At 34.1% G+C, this 16,036-nt stretch overlaps 1 protein-coding gene across 2 annotated transcripts in view; it reads left to right on the top strand.

Moving 5' to 3' along the window:
• The window catches only part of LOC111064520, a 67,103-nt gene that overhangs the window by 24,715 nt on the left and 26,352 nt on the right, over nucleotides 1-16,036 (top strand). For both annotated transcript variants that reach the window (XM_039429711.1, XM_022352270.2), the window contains exon 3: nucleotides 4,304-4,413. The gene's annotated coding sequence lies outside the window, so the exon portion shown is untranslated. The remainder of the gene's footprint in view (nucleotides 1-4,303; nucleotides 4,414-16,036) is intronic.

Below are 16,036 nucleotides of genomic sequence, written 5' to 3'. Positions count from 1 at the left end.
AACCTGTCTGATAGCTGGGCCTGTCGCTGAAAAGTGCAAAGAATTTCGCACGCCACTTGAAGAAAAGTTGAATAAACGACCGGTTTTTAGAAAGTTGGCAGCCACCGCAGGAGCGACTTGCTTCGAGATTTTATCGTGGCCAGAAATAGGTCCAATAAAAACAATAATAGAATGTTTATGCAGTTATTTGCAAATTTTCTCTGGTTCTATTGAAATAAGTTGATTTTCATTATGAAGAGAAAGCCCATAGGTTTTTGAAAACTTTCATTGATTCTGCCTGTTCCCCGATGTACAGAATTACTGTGATAACAACCATTTGGATTTCTAATGAGGCTCACTTAGACCAGTCAGCATTAACTGTTAGCACAGATGCACTTTGAAGTGAACCTCATAATGGTATGTTGAATAAATTGAAGCTTGTTTCTTATGTATTAGAAAAATCTTGTAAAGTGTCAATTAACAGATATAATTGGTTCTGATAATGGTTTTATCCTCATTCTGACTGGGAGAAAATTAATAAATTATATTTTTTGACCAATAATAATAATTATTATTATTAGTGTCTCTATAAACTTGTTAGAGAATACGAGGCTATTTCCATTTCAGATTTATTTCAAGTAATTTGATGATATTCAATATAGATGGAATAAACATTTATATTCGATAATAATTTTATCGTAATATATATTATACTGCAATGTTTGTAAAAGTATTATGAATTGTAATCACGCCCTTGCATAAAATACAATTGATATACTGGAGCAGGTTTGTACAATCATGAATACATAAACTATATGCTGTTCTACAGGCTCATTTGATTATTTTTTATCGAATTACCCGGTAGACTTACTTTACTAGGATTAGGACGTAACCTATTGCACTCATTTAAAGAAAACCTATAATTTATTTAAAACCTATTTACGGATGACTACTGCATACAGTAGTCCATGTATTTATCTGTATATATATCTGTATTATGTGGCTTATAATTTCCTGCATAAACAAAAATGTTCCAATGCAGCAATGATATTGTAGGCTAGTTACTAGTTTCATTATTAATTAGCAACAGTTTTAACATGTTATGATCATAAGTAATTCATGTTTTGATACTATCCCCATTATAATAATCACCGACACAAAATTCTAATTTTGAACCAGGAGTACACTAATAAATGCTAGATTGCAGATGGTTGATATAGTGTGAAATGCTTAGAACTACGAGTATAACATACTTTGCTCATGAAATTCTAATGATGGCACCGAAACTAGTAAAAAACATGTGTCAAGACGTGCAAAAAGAGGAACCGGAAGAGGTCGAAATAGATGAAGTAGTGTAGGAGAAGTAGAAAAATTGGTGAGGAACCGAGTTGCCTGAAAGTGATGGGTTGCCTGAAAGACAGTATAGAAAATATCCTACCATGCAATGTTATTTATTGTTAATTTCCGTTATTTTAAACTGTTAAACTGTATATTAAACCAATAATTGATTGAAACAATTTCCGATAATAGTTTCGGTTGTTATACCCATACCAATCTCAAGTAAAACTTAAGCTTTAGCTTTGAGCAGCAGAGTACTATGGTTGAAGCCCCACGATTGGCCATCAGCTGTTGACCAATTAAGTTTGAGCTCCACTGCTATTAGCCGAAATAAGAAATGCAGCTCAAGTCTTCCTTGGTTCACATTTGGCTCTGAATTCTGAATCCACCACATTCGGAGTCGGTTTTCATCTATAATTATTCTGATTTGTTAACTTCTCTGTATATTTATTGTGTACCAATTAGAAATTATATTATTTTTGTACTTCATGGAATTGAGTTTTCTCTAGTGCAATTTCCCATTTGCTTGTGCAAATGGGCCTCAAGGTCTGTGGTGAGGACCCTCAATATTACGTCTTCCCTGAAGTGGTTCCAGAATAATATTTCTGATCATTATTAACTTATTATCAATGATATTCCCCTTCCGTAACAAGCCTTGCGTTATTTAAACGCTGCTCAGCTTCTAAGTATCTCATTATAACTTAATAAGTGATTATTAACTTTCAAATCCCTACCACTACTGATGTTTGCTGCATCAACTTCAAAACATGACGGCTACTCAGCAACTCAGCATGCAAATATAAACAACACTGATACCGCCAGTATTATGGAACAAAATTATCATGCGCAACTCCTCAATATTATCAGAATAATTGCTTCAGTCTGCATATTTGTCTTCATATTGCGATTCCTCTGTCGATGTCTTTTTACCTAGATTTCACATCCTGTTTCTATGTGCGAAAACCTGTTTCCCTCAGTAACCCTTTATTGGTATGTACTGACTCTTATTACTGACCACGTGACCCGAGAAACTGTGAAATACATTCACTTTCAACTGTCAGCATTGTTTGAATGAGAAGCATTGGTCAGATATTTATCAGGAATGCTGACAGTTTAAAGGGAATCCCACTATGGCTTTTCAGCTTCTTCTATTCCCATTTTATGGAATGATATGTTGTTCTATAAACTAACATGCCATCGCTGATGCTGATGCTGTCAGTGACAATGGAAAACTACCAGACGCTCTCACCACTCGCCATTAGTATTCATCATGTGGCAATCACCAATCACGTGACTCGGATAAAGACTTGTAAACAACCGCATTATTGGTTTAAAAATAGAGTATTTTTATTGTGTTATTTTTTCAGAGTAATTACTATAGTGGAAATATTCTTTGCAGGCCACTTGAGATGAATTTACAATGTTTGAAGTTCAATGGAAGAGGAGATGGTGCTGATGAGGATGAGGAGTAGCAGAATGAGGAAGATGATGAAGAAGAGAAGGGGGAATAAGAAGAAGAAGAAGAAGATTGGTTATCGTGCAAGAAGAAATTCAATCATTTCCTAAATTGCTAGAATTCTTCTCTCACCACTTCAATAACTATTGTTGTAAATCATTCTCATAAAAATCTCAACTATTTCTATTTTTTAAATTATTGTTTTTTCCAAATGATTAAGGATGATTGGAAATCGATTTTTTAGCCTATGATTGCTAAGAATAGTGGTCGCCAAACAGTCGATCGCGAGCTACCGGTAGCTCGTGGGGTAGTTTTTGGTAGCTCACAGAAATGCTCGTGCAAAAGAATGTCGTCCAGTTTGAATATAAACACTTTCCCAGTCTGAAGAGAATCAGCGACGAGAAAAATCCTCCACAGCAGCGCAGCAATAACCAAGAATACGTTACAATTCTTTCAGACTTGAGACAACAGTTTGATCAACGATTTCAAGATTTTAAAAGCATATCAAATATGGTACAATTCATCAACTTTCTTTTGTAGAGATCTATGCCGAAGATTTTGAAGCTTGTGTTATACAACATTTTGGTGGAGATCAGGCTTCAGATGAAATGGAATTTGTGGATTTTCAAAATGATCTGTCTCTCAGATCACTTTCTAAAACTGGAAATATTTGGCCTCAGAGAAAAATATCCAAATATTTATCGAGTTGCATTGAGGTTGAAAGCTATGTTCAGCTCTACTTACTTGTGTGAAGTATCTTTTTCAAGTATGAAATTCATGAAAAATCGATATAAGAACAGACTGACTGATGAACATTTGGACAACCGCATCAGAATGGCGGCTACAACGTACACTCCAAACATCAAGAGAATACTCGATGACCAAAAAGAGTACGTTCCACTGCTCTCATTGAAATATCCATTTCAACTTTTGTTATACTTTTTGCTATGAGATAAGTAGAACATTGTTCACCAACAAATAATGTTATATAATTACACTTCATTAGTAAATAATTGATATTTCACTGAACATTACCAGTTGCTCCAGTCTTCAATCTTTCGAACGTAGTCTATAAGCTACGTGGCCTATAGGCCTTATTATGCCTACGTGAGAGCGGTTATAACCAGTGAGAATAGGATGTAACAATCTGTACTCACTGGTTATAACAGACAAGTTGGGAATGTTAATGCATCTTAGCAGTCGCTGTACGATGGGTATAATATTGCAGTCAATAAAATTGATGTAACAAATTTCAGAAAAAAGATCAACAATCAATTAGAATTGAGATGATCATAAATTTTAAAAACAATCCTCCCATTGTATCCATTTTCTATTTCGCAATGAACGTGTTTCTTATAAAAATCCTCAACAATGAAATAATATAAAACTATATAAGAATAGTGATTTATTGCATTAAAAATGTCCTCTCCATCCTTTTTACATAATATAAAACTATATAAGAATAGTGATCTATTGCATTAAAAATGTCCTCTCCATCCTTCTTACATAATATTTTTCTCATTTTTCCAGAACCCAGATGAAGGGGAACGTGGTCATTTTTCATGTTCATGTAATGTGATAGCAGCGATCTCTATCAGAAGTCATTCTAGTTTGATGACTCTGCTTCTCTCCAATCAGAAGTGAGTAATAATATTATCATTTTTTTTTTGAATTCTTCTCACCAAGCATTGTTGTACTGTCAATTCTATTGATTAATATAAGTGAGTAGTATGTTCAGGGCAAACCAACTAATCAAACCCAAAACAGTTCTTGTTCTCAAGAGAATTTTTATAAACATTATTATGTTTCTAACACAATTTTATCACTTCTTACAATTCAAGCCACAAGTACATAAGAATGAAAACGTGATCACAAATATTCAAATACACTAACATATAATAATCAATAAATATTAGATATGAATTATGTTGGAATATATTCAATTTTTTTACTTGCTTTATGAATGAAACGTATGATTTGAAGATTGTAATTAGTAGAACAGAAGCGGGTTTGATACAACTTGATAAGTTGTAAGTTATAATGAATCAGAATCAACAATAAACTCCAATCATGATAGAAACATGGGGTGTTACATGATCTCGCATGCTCTTGCTTTGAATAATCGGTGATAGGCTAGCATTTTCGCATATTTTATCAACAATACATTTATTTATTATTGTAAGTGGAATGTCTAGTTCTTATAAATCTTATAGAACATATTTCAGAAGCAGAAATAATTGAAACTATCTTGATTTATTCCGTCTTATTCTGTACTTAGTCAACGAAAAGCATGATTTATTTGATTCTTCTTGTGTGAATTTTTCTTTTTCTCATCGCATAAGAGTTAGAAAAAATCCTTGGAATAATTTCAAGGATGAATAATATTATGACTTGTACAACTTGGCGGATCTGTTTTTATTTTATTGCAAACCTGTTTTATTGAGCAAATTGTAGAGAAACCAAGTTACAAAAATGTTATGGCTTTATGACTGCATGGTCAACAACAATCAGAATTTGTTAATAGATGGCCTATAAACCCAGAGTTTGACTATGAATAGTATACATTAATTCATGGTTGACTATAAAAATACTGTACTATGATTTATATATTGCTATCCCATATCAAGAAGGATATTTGTTGATAAAACTTGGAGACCTCTATAACTTGTTCTTTCTAGAAAACATTCAGCTTTTAAGAAGAAAATTAACAAAAATCTAAAATATTTTCAACATAAAATTTAACCATTGATGACAATACTGAGATAAAAGGAGCAGAAAAATTCAAATACCTTGGGTTCACTATCACGCAAAGTGGCGATACAGAGGAAGAAATAAAGATCAGATTGGCACAGACAAGAAGTTGCATAAGGCAGTTGCACCCAATCTTATGGAGTAGAAATATCCATAAGAAAACTAAGCACAGGATATTCAATACCATCGTGAGAAGTTTAATGACTTATGGTGCAGAAGTGTGGGTGACAAACAAGAAAACTAAAAGTAAAATAAAAGCTGTCGAAATGGAGTTTTGGAGAAGGTACTGTGCTTTGACAAGAATGGATAAAGTGAGGAATGAGGTGATCAGGGACAGAATGAAGGTGGAGTCTGATATAATGAAATTCATAGAAGACAAGAGGTTGATGTGGTATGGTCATGCCAGAAGAGCTAGTGCCAGTAAGTGGATTGGAATAGTGACAGATTGGAGTCCATTGGGGCGGAGGAGGAGAGGAAGACCAAGAAGGTCTTGGAGGGATGAAGTGGATGAGGCTAAGGTAATGAGGAATTTAAGAGATGGTGAGTGGGAAGACAGACAAGGATGGAGGACTCGGCTAAAAGAAGGAAGACAGTAAAGTAGGTACTGTAAAATCCAAAAATCTCATGAGTGGAAAAAATAAGTTTGAAAATGATTACTTGATAGGAAAAATGAAATGAAAGTTATGTTGATAGGAATCAACATACCTCTATGGCCTGATTTGATCTTTGTTGAAGAAAAACCCGGCAGGGTTGGACTAGTGGCCAAGAGCGTTACGAACTTCAGTCTGCTAGCACCGTCTGGTTCATGAGTTCGAATCCCTCCGGTGACATGGACGTTTGATCATCCCATAAAATCATCCATGCTCTTTCCATTGTCTGTACACAAGCAGAATACTTCTGTGGGCATCATGCCCAATGAAACCAAAGAGAATGAGTATTTGATTGTTATTCAACTCTAAACGATTTCTCATAGTGAATGAAACCTAAAACAGGAACAATTAAAAATCAGCTTTACCATCCTTGAGTGATTGTAGTATGTAGTATACCTACTAGCAAGGTTGTGCTCTTATTCTCTAGAAAGCTAATAGTACCTTACAGGTGGACCTTAAACATTAATCTTAGACGGAATGTTGGCTTCTGTTTCTTTCAGGGGCTTGGCATACCATTGGAAGATTTTTTATGAGTGTTAGACTGGACGATCCTTCAAAATAATAACGCCCAAATTTGAATGGAAACAAGATTCATAGTCATAATATTTTATGGTCATTGGTGTTTTTCAAGTGCTCCAATCAGAGCCGTTAATAAAAAGAACAAGTTTTGGAACTAGTCATGAATAATAATTACTACCCGCATATGCATTGATTTTCAGTAGTTTATTGGCTAGAATTCGCTTTAAAACGTCCCAACTTAAGAATTTGCCATAAGTTAATTCAACGTAGCATGTAGTAAAAATGAAGTAGAGATTTGTCTGTATGATTTTCAATTCATAATAACAACATTATCGGAATATTCTTTATTTGAAATCAATATAAGAGTGGGAATTCTAATATCTATCAAAAGCCGTGATTCCAGATGCTTTTATGCTCTAATTTCGAATCAACCAGGTTTTCAATTACACTTGTATAACAATCGATCTGCATTTACAGTAAGCAGGATACTATAAGAGGCTCGCAAAAGAAGAAGGAAGAGAATGTTAAGGTGAGAAGAATGAGGAGTAAAAGAAGAATAAATGGGAAGAGAGCGAAGTGAAAAATAACTAATAGGAGAAGGCAAAAGGACAATAATGAAAAGACGAAATAGGACAAATAAGAATACATTAGTCCATGTGGAAGAATAAATGTATCATGAAAAAGAGACGAAGATAGGAGGACAAAAAAGAGAGAAAAATGAGAAAGAAGGAGTGTAATAGGAGAGGAGGAAGAGGAGGAATAGTAGAAGGAGAAGGTGAAGAAGAAGAAGAAAAAGGAGAAGAAAAAGAGAGAGGAGAATTAGAAGAAGGAGGGGTGGAGAAGAGTGGAATAGGAGGTAATAGAAGCAGTGAATAATTAGCGAGCTAAAAGGAAGGAAATAAGGATCGAAATTAGCGTGCAAATCCAATCGCCAGGCTTCCAGTCATTTGAAAAGTTCATTGATCAATGAAACCGTGTAAGCAAGTAGCGAACTCGATCTGGAAATTCAAAAGAGCTCGACTCGAAACAATTTATTGTGAATTTCAGAAATGTTTTTTGCGAAAAGTTGAATGACTCACGAGAAGGGCCACATCTCATACATTTACAACCTCCAACTCCAAAAATGATGATAACACGTATCTTACTGTAATCGACTCCACCATAACGTTTCCATTAATAACATACAGTTTTTGCTGCAGACTAGAATGCAAAAATTCCAGCTCGCTGCAAATTTGGTCGAAATTGCAATTTTCGGTAAGATAAAAAGAATTGAAGAGAGAATAGATGTAGAAGACAATAATTTCGAAAATTGCCCGAATCAATTGCTGCAAGATGCAGAGAATATTAGAAAGATGGGCCACGAAAGAATGAGGAGTAAAATGATGATATTATGCTGGAAGGGGATACTCAAAACTTTTCAGCTAAAGATTCAAATGTCAGTATTATTTTGAATGGGAAGTGTTGATGCTATTCTTAAGGAATGCTGACAAGATAGTGAATATTACTATAGCTTAGACATGAATCTTTTAAAACGGAAGAGAAGAAAAGAACGAAAAAATAGACAGACAGGAGGAGAGAAAAATATGTGGAGGAGGCAGTCTAATCCACGAAGAGACGAGATCGTGATTGCGCGGTTAGCAGAGCCATCAAATCTAATAGACGAAGAATTTTCGGGGGAAATTTAAATGGTTGATCTCCCATATCATGAGGAAGGGGGAACAAACCGTAAGCTTGATTATTACAGTAAAACTTTCTCAGGATCCCAGATGATGGGAAGTGATTCCTGTCTGGCTAGAACAACCTATGCAAAAAGCCGAAGATAATTGAAACAATAATGGACGACTCTGTTTAGACATTTATAAATTGAAAATTCGCCAACAAAAGTCAAATTACTTCGTGATAGTACAACCAAGTGGGAGAGCGAAATAAGGATAATGTGAATTTGGAAAAATTCCAAAGACATGACACGTGGTAAATGAACAGAGAGCAAGTAACGTACCGTACTGGAGAATTAGCATGAATTATTCAAAGATATTCATTCTAGATTACATCTCAGTTGATATTTAATTGAAAATCAGATGCATTCAATTCACAATTTTTAATTTACATTTACATATAAGTGTGACTTATTTTAAACAAGAGTAGGCTTATGTTGTTGATGAATATGGTATTGCGTTGGAATTATTCTTAACATAATTCAACAGATTACATCAAACTTTATAATTGGTATTAGCACTTTGAGATGGATCAAGTGATTCAAATTATTTAAATGATTGTATATGTAGATTAAAATCCAATTAAATTTATTCAGTTTGATAGAAGGTGATGGAATCAACATTCTGAGTAAAATGAATCGTAGTTAGCTATTGCATACAACCACTCAAATCATCAACAGAATAGGTTCCGTTCTGATAGATTACATTAGAATTTGCGATGAGATAATTTTAAATTTAACTGGAACCAACCTAAAATTTTTAAATGAACACATTTCATGAGTGGGTTATGAGCAAAATAATAGATAATGAAGAGAGATGAATTGGCCTACCAGTGATGTCAAGTGAATTGTAAACAAAGAGGGAGCTATATTGTATAATCCTATCATAGCTATTAGACCCCATTCTAACGGTTGATAGACTACAATCACTTCTCCAATCCATATATTCAGACAGAATAGTGATGATGAGTGATAAATTCACCTATATAATTATTATTTTTAGGTGGAATCCAAACCCAGTGGGTGCTCGTATATCTACGTACCATACAATCTAATATAAGCAATTGGTTATTTACATTAACGATTAACGATAATCTCTTCTCCAATTGACCGAGAGGAGTTAGATCTACCTTTCAACTTGACGGGCTTTTGTGTGTAAATTATATTTATGTATGTATGTATGTATGCCACGCAATCTCGGCCAAACGCAACAACAGATTTTCATGAAATATGTCAGGAAAATTCCTTTTTGAATTGCGCGTCGATGTATGCGTGAGGTTTTTGGAATTTTACTTTTCAAGGATAATAGTTAAGGCCTTGGAGGAGGCTCTGGTTCATCACTGAGTGAGGTCTACTGTTCACAGAACTGGGAGTAGATTTGCAATCAGATTATTGCTTTACAAGTAGTATCAATCAGTGGGCTCAATTCCAGTCAACTCAAACATCAGAACCCAAAAACAATTTAGATTTGCTAGCCAAAGTGAAAGCAGACATACCCATTCATCTCATTATTGCACTATAATCAATGAACAATAAACTTTTATGGGATCAGAATAGCGTGTGAGTATATTTGTGAAAGTTGAGAAAATTTGCAATCAAGATTTTACAGTGCACACATTCGCCGAAAGCCAAGTGATCTCTTCTCACCTGCTATTCACAAGATACTTGCGATCTTCATTTTTTACCTGATATTCTTCTTCTTCTTCTTCTTCTTCTTCTTTTTTCTTCTTCATCTTCTGATTTTCATTTTTCTATTTACTTTTTGCAAGTTGAAGTACGTTCAAGTTGATTAGGGTACTAAATTTGGAGATTCAAGTTGTGGGATTAGCTGGAGACAGAGATGAATATCAAGTTTAACTAGTTAGCGGAAACGAGTATCCCTTACAAAAAAGCTGCTATAACAGCATCACAGATTTACTAAGTCTTATTTATCATTCTCATTACTCATCATTTCTTCCCATTTATTTGGATGCGCACTAGGAGACGATAAGCCGTCGGTCCCGACTACCTAAAGGAGTAGTCGTCATCTCTCATCATCATTCCTCTCACTCATTACCTACGCACAAGCCTAAAAGCTGTAAGGGTGGGAAAATGAAAAAAAAACACAAGAGAAGATCGTACAGGTTTTTGATATTTAAAACAAAACAATAAATTATTTATTACAAAATTAGAATTAGAATAAGAAATTACGAAATAATAATCAGATGAATATTTCAGGGGCTACTCGCTTTGCTGCTAGTGAGGATTCAATTGTTGTGGTTATGAAAAATTTAAGAACAATGACTCAGTAGTCACCTACCTTTTTGAAAATGGCTTCCCACTTTGGCATCCACTGGTATTTCGCGGCGTTAATTATTAATTAAAAAATCAAAATAACTGATCTAATGAAATGGGTTCAGATCCCGTCCTATTCAATAATACAATTCTCTTTAAACTGCCCGAACTGCGACAGGAAAACTGTATTATAAAACAAGAGCAAAATCTATCCCCTTCACCAGAACAGCCGGACTTTACTCACAGTCCTATCGAACGAGCTCACACACAACACACTGACAGACTGCCCAAAAGTAAAATTTTGGGTATTAAATATAACTCAGTCAATGCCAAACATGAAAGCCATTTCAGTACATATTTTTATCTGTGGCACAAGCGGCACGTTTGTTATTAAAAACAAAAGAGAAGCTACATTAATTTTGACAACAAATGAAATAAACAATCTTTCTGTCGATGACAAAAATTGTTCAAAGACAAAAACACTGTTCATTAAACTTTCCTAAATTAAAACTCTAAAATCCTGATCAATATGAGATAAATATATGATTCATATATATGTCTTATATGACCAGGTGACAAAGCTTATATGGGCATCACCCTCAGTATTATTATTATATTTCTTTATGTTATTTTCTCAATAATAAGGATACGCAGTGGAAATTGGAGGGAAGAATAATGAATAAGGGTGGTACCATAATATAGATGAGAGAACATCCAAATTTCAAGGAAAATTGGATAAATTCTTGAAATTGGGTAACGAAGAAACTTGTACATTGCAAAAAAACATTTCAGAATTATAAAAATTCTGAACTCTGAAGACACAACTAGGTTACAGAAAAAAAACACCAAGTTCCAAGAAATACGTTTTCAAAAACTGTGAACTTTGAAGTCAACAACATGGCAAAACGGTGATGGGGCAAGTTGATGGAGTAGGCCGGAGTACTACTAATTTTCAAATGTCAAATGAACAAACAAAAACCGAGGAACACGTTTGACAACATTTGACACAAATGCAGTCCAGTGAAGTTGGACGGATTGCAACTTGAACTTGAATGGAGCCGCACGCCAGAGTAGCCTACCAATTTCACGTGAAAAGAAACATTTGAGCAACAAAATTAGAAAGAATGTTCGTGCTATATACAGACCAAAATTATCGATGAAGCAAAGTTGATTGAAGAAATCAGATTGAAGTATTTGAAAAAGTGATCAAAATGGTGCTCAATAATTCAATTTCGATAAATTTCCAAATATTCAAATTTACATGTTTTGCATATTCAAGTCAAGTTTTAAGACATTGGGGTTCCATTCTCAGCGTACTTTGAGAACTGTAGTATTGTACCTTGAATGCATCTACAATTTACAAGACACGTAAATATCCACTTCTATGAATGTGAGAACATAAAACATGTAAGAACATGAATTGGAGCTCATTTCCTTCAAAATGTTATTGGATAAAAAGAATATTTTCTCGTATAATATCTGGGATTTGGTGGAAATCACAAGAAAAATGAAAAAGGAACGGAAATTTCGAGGTTTTTGTGGCTCTCTGTAGAAAGTACAAGACTGGAGCCGGGAACACACTCATGCAGCTTTCCGATTTGACTCATGTGTGATTTCTATGTGGTGTGAAGGGGTGGTGGTAGAGAAGGTCATATGGTGAGGATTGCCGTAATCAAGTCCATTGTCGTTTTCGCTGTCTGCCTGTATGATCGGAGTGGGATTGAAACCTCACTCCAACCTTTGAGGAGGTCAACGTTTTTAAATTAAGCTACCCAATAGGCCTATTGTATAAATAATATACGAATAATGATATACTAATATTATACGAAACATTATTTATAGGTTTGGATTTTTTCAACGAATGATAGCAAATTCAAAAGTGACTGAACCAGCTAATTCAGGGATCAATATTTTTTAATCTACTAATTTATTGATTCTTTATCAAATATCAATATTTTATCTACCACTCACATCATCAATTATTATTGAATATTCCAAATAAAATATATACAGTTTTTTCCCTTGTCTGTATAGGGTTACTTGTAATATAAATAGGAAGAAAAATAAAAATTTCAGTACCCTTTTTTAATTATTTTAATATTTCAATGTTGAAACATATTGTGATAAATTTTTTTCCTCTTGAGATTGTGTCACTCTTCATATATTTCTTGATTAGATAATAGGATAACAACTATTACTACAACTTTACCCCTAATTTACATTTACATATAAGTGTGACTTATTTTAAACAAGAGTAGGCTTATGTTGTTGATGAATATGGTATTGCGTTGGAATTATTCTTAACATAATTCAACAGATTACATCAAACTTATAATTGGTATTAGCACTTTGAGATGGATCAAGTGATTCAAATTATTTAAATGAAATAATTATATGTAGATTAAAATCCAATTAAATTTATTCAGTTTGATAGAAGGTGATGGAATCAAAATTCTGAGTAAAATGAATCGTAGTTAGCTATTGCATACAACCACTCAAATCATCAACAGAATAGGTTCCGTTCTGATAGATTACATTAGAATTTGCGATGAGATAATTTTAAATTTAACTGGAACCAACCTAAAATTTTTAAATGAACACATCTCATGAGTGGGTTATGAGCAAAATAATAAATAATGAAGAGAGATGAATTGGCCTACCAGTGATGTCAAGTGAATTGTAAACAAAGAGGGAGCTATATTGTATAATCCTATCATAGCTATTAGACCCCATTCTAACGGTTGATAGACTACAATCACTTCTCCAATCCATATATTCAGACAGAATAGTGATGATGAGTGATAAATTCACCTATATAAAGTAAAATTCGTATGGCTTTTGTTGGTGGGGAGTCCCTTACGGGAAGGTCCCACCGCCTGAATATATAATTTAAGCCGTCAATGGGCCTTTCGACTGTCATACTTCAGCCGGGACCGACAGTTTAACGTGCCCATCCGATAACACGAGAGTGATCTGGTTAAAAAACTTTTGGTATTGAGAGGGTTTGAACCCGGGATCTCTGTGCTGCTACGCCGCAAGCACTCTATCCACTAGACCACGTATCACTCCATTCACCTATATAATTATTATTTTTAGGTGGAATCCAAACCCAGTGTGTGCTCGTATATCTACGTACTTTACAATCTAATATAAGCAATTGGTTATTTACATTAACGATTAACGATAATCTCTTCTCCAATTGACCGAAAGCAGTAAGATCTGCCTTTCAACTTGACGGGCTTTTGTGTGTAAATTATATTTATGTATGTATGTATGTATGTATGCCACGCAATCTCGGCCAAACGCAGCAACTTTTCATGAAATATGTCAGGAAAGTTCCTTTTTGAATTGCGCGTCGATGTATGCGTGAGGTTTTTGGAATTTTACTTTTCAAGGATAATAGTTAAGGCCTTGGAGGAGGCTCTGGTTCATCACTGAGTGAGGTCTACTGTTCACAGAACTGGTAGTAGATTTGCAATCAGATTCTTGCTTTACAAGTAGTATCAATCAGTGGGCTCAATTCCAGTCAACTCAAACATCAGAACCCAAAAACAATTTAGATTTGCTATCCAAAGTGAAAGCAGACATACCCATTCATATCATTATTGCAATATAATCAATGAACAATAAACTTTTATGGGATCAGAATAGCGTATGAGTATATTTGTGAAAGTTGAGAAAATTTGCAAACAAGATTTTACAGAACGAACATTCGCCGAAAGCCAAATGATCTCTTCTCACCTGCTATTCACAAGATACTTGCGATCTTCATTTTTCACCTTATATTCTTCTTTTTCTTCTTCTTTTTCTTTTTCTTCTTCTTTTTCTTCTTCTTTTTCATCTTCCTTTTTTCATTTTTCTATTTACTTTTTGCAAGTTGAAGTACGATCAAGTTGATTAGGGTACTAAATTTGGAGATTCAAGTTGTGGGATTAGCTGGAGACAGAGATGAATATCAAGTTTAACTAGTTAGCGGAAACGAGTATCCCTTACAAAAAAGCTGCTGTAACAGCATCACAGATTTACTAAGTCTTATTTATCATTCTCATTACTCATCATTTCTTCCCATTTATTTGGATAAATAAACAAATGCGCACTAGGAGACGATAAGCCGTCGGTCCCGACTACCTAAAAAGTAGTCGTCATCTCTCATCATCATTCCTCTCACTCATTACCCACGCACAAGCCTAAAAGCTGTAAGGATGGGAAAATGAAAAAAAAACACAAGAAAAGATCGTACAGGTTTTTGATATTTAAAACAAAACAATAAATTATTATTACAAAATTAGAATTAGAATAAGAAATTACGAAATAATAATCAGATGAATATTTCAGGGGCTACTCGCTTTGCTGCTAGGAGGATTCAATTGTTGTGGTTATGAAAAATTTAAGAACAATGACTCAGTAGTCACCTACCTTTGAAAATGGCTTCCCACTTTGGCATCCACTGGTATTTCGCGGCGTTAATTATTAATTAAAAAATCAAAATAACTGATCTAATGAAATGGGTTCAGATCCCGTCCTATTCAATAATACAATTCTCTTTAAACTGCCCGAACTGCGACAGGAAAACTGTATTATAAAACAAGAGCAAAATCTATCCCTTCACCAGAACAGCCGGACTTTACTCACAGTCCTATCGAACGAGCTCACACGCAAACACTGACAGACTGCCCAAAAGTAAAATTTTGGGTATTAAATATAACTCAGTCAATGCCAAACATGAAAGCCATTTCAGTACATATTTTATCTGTGGCACAAGCGGCACGTTTGTTATTAAAAACAAAAGAGAAGCTACATTAATTTTGACAACAAATGAAATAAACAATCTTTCTGTCGATGACAAAAATTGTTCAAAGACAAAACACTGTTCATTAAACTTTCCTAAATTAAAACTCTAAAATCTTGACCAATATGAGATAAATATATGATTCATATATATGTCTTATATGACCAGGTGACAAAGCTTATATGGGCATCATCCTCAGTATATATTATATTTCTTTATGTTATTTTCACAATAATAAGGATACGCAGTGGAAATTGGAGGGAAGAATAATGAATAATATAGATGGTACCATAATATAGATGAGAGAACATCCTAATTTCAAGGAAAATTGGATAAATTCTTGAAATTGGGAACGAAAGAAGAAACTTGTACATTGAAAAAAAAACATTTCAGAATTATAAAAATTCTGAACTCTGAAGACACAACTAGGTTACAGAAAAAAAACACCAAGTTCCAAGAAATACGTTTTCAAAAACTGTGAACTTTGAAGTCAACAACTTGGCAAAACGGTGATGGGACAAGTTGATGGAGTAGGCCGGAGTACTACTAATTTTCAAATGTCAAAT

The sequence above is a fragment of the Nilaparvata lugens genome, chromosome 5 (assembly GCF_014356525.2).
Source record: "Nilaparvata lugens isolate BPH chromosome 5, ASM1435652v1, whole genome shotgun sequence".
In the NCBI taxonomy this organism is placed as follows: Eukaryota; Metazoa; Arthropoda; class Insecta; order Hemiptera; family Delphacidae; genus Nilaparvata; species Nilaparvata lugens.
Note: the sequence above shows the minus strand (reverse complement) of the source record. Positions and strands in the feature narration are given on the sequence as shown.